The sequence below is a fragment of the Poecilia reticulata genome, unplaced genomic scaffold (assembly GCF_000633615.1).
Source record: "Poecilia reticulata strain Guanapo unplaced genomic scaffold, Guppy_female_1.0+MT scaffold_1929, whole genome shotgun sequence".
NCBI classification, from domain to species: Eukaryota; Metazoa; Chordata; class Actinopteri; order Cyprinodontiformes; family Poeciliidae; genus Poecilia; species Poecilia reticulata.
In genome coordinates this window covers 1-1786 of record NW_007616658.1, presented here as the reverse complement: position 1 = coordinate 1786, position 1786 = coordinate 1, and the positions used below count along the sequence as shown (strand labels likewise).

The following is a 1786-nucleotide window of genomic DNA, read 5'->3' as shown; positions in this document are numbered from 1 at the left end:
TTTTAATCAGGAAATATTTCCATACATCCAATCCAACTTTCAACGAATCCTTATTTTCTCTGCTGCACTTTTGATTCTGTTCCTTTGTTAAAGTTTTAACGTGAATCACAGACATAAAGTGACCAATTAATCTGTGTTGGTCTTTCATCGACCTTTAGGTGACCTTTGTGTCTATGAAACAATCAGAGGCCCTGAAAACTCTGGAAAAGGTTCAGTATAAAGTCTGATTTTCAAATAATGTTGGAGATTTTGTAATTATACTGTAACTCATCAACAATTCAGTCAGTTTCATTATTTTTAGTTCACTATGAAGGTGTTTCTGTTTTGTTTGTTTCCTGATTCAGAGCAACAATCTGGTAACAACAACTTTGTGTTTCCTCTAATCATTGAACAGGGAAACTTGATGATTCAGAGAAGATCTGACAAAGTTGATGCAACTTCAGAATAAAACATCAAAGTAGGTAGGTAAAAAATGTCAACTGTAGCGATTTATTAAATTCTCTAATCGTTAAAACCTTTCTGTTCAGATCTTTTCCTCATTTTTGTTAGGAAATCCAGCACAATGTCAAAGTAAATAGTTTTTTTTCTAAGTCTTGCTCCATTATTACTATGGCAGCCATTAACAACAATAAGGAAACATAGACTTTATTCAATGGAGTGAAATTTATTTCACAATTCAGTGTATTGAATTGCTTTACTTACTTGCTAATAATGTAGTAAAATGAACCTTTAATACGGACCATCAGCATCTTTATGTCTCTTGTCTTTCAGGTCCATGGAGAGAAGTTCAACACAACCATATCAGGAAAATCTCARTTTACKCACCATTAGATGTTTACCTGTAACATCTGTCTGTCAAAAAGGACACATTGTTTTTATATGTCTCATGTATATTGTGTATTACTCATGTTGTCAATATAGGAAATGCCTCCCAGATAATAGTGGATTATAGTTTTCTTTAACTTGTTTGGTAATTTTCATTTTATCTGATATACAATCAATGGAATCATTCACAGCTGGGCCTGAACTACTGAAGTCTTTTAGAGCCTGGATGTAAAGGAATGATAGCGCCATCCAGAGGAAGGGAGTGATATGACCGATAGTCCATGTAAAATATCTATAGATAAACATGTTGGTGTAGGAAATAAGGGTTAATTGTAAACCGTGGTSTAAGTGTAACACACATTATGTATATTCTGTATATAATCTTCTATTATTCAAAYTATTTACTACTTAAATTCTCTCCTACAATGATCTATTGCTGCCCATAATTTACACTCAACAACATTTTTCTTGTTCTTGTTCCAAATGTTTGAACAGAAAAAGTGAATCAAGCATTTAGTGTGACGGCTCCTCCAGAATGGAATCAGCTCCAGTCTGAACTCCACATGTTGATCTGATTCTGATTCTTAAAAAACACACACTGTGTCAATAGGTGTCATTGCTTTTAAACTGTTTTGTAWTTTGAKGTTTTAATTTYTTTATCTTTTCTGTAAGCAGCTTGTTGTGTGTTGCAGATTTCTGCCCAGGTTCCTGTTGAAAATGAGATCTGGATCTCAATGGGGTTTTACCTGGATAAATAAAGGAAATAAATAAATAAAATAACATTTTTTAAACCATTAGATTTTGTTGCATTTCTGTTTATGTCTAAAGAAWCTGAAAGTTTCTAACAACTTTCTCACAGTTACCAGAAATGCAGATGTTATGACTCTAATTCATTAAGTTTAATTTAGCCTGATAAATTAAGAAGGTTGTTGGATTATATTAAAATCCAACAAAGAGTTAA

At 32.6% G+C, this 1786-nt stretch overlaps 1 long non-coding RNA gene across 2 annotated transcripts; it reads left to right on the top strand.

The window, feature by feature from the left end:
* The first annotated feature begins 49 nt into the window (after positions 1 to 49).
* On the top strand, positions 50 to 853 carry LOC103461508 (uncharacterized). 2 transcript variants are annotated; one of them, XR_533131.2, is made up of 3 exons: positions 50 to 209; positions 395 to 457; positions 772 to 853. It is a non-coding gene; the product is annotated as an uncharacterized LOC103461508 (long non-coding RNA). The 2 variants fall into 2 exon arrangements; XR_001776383.1 differs by having other exon boundaries at positions 395 to 461.
* Positions 854 to 1786: the final 933 nt, after the last annotated feature.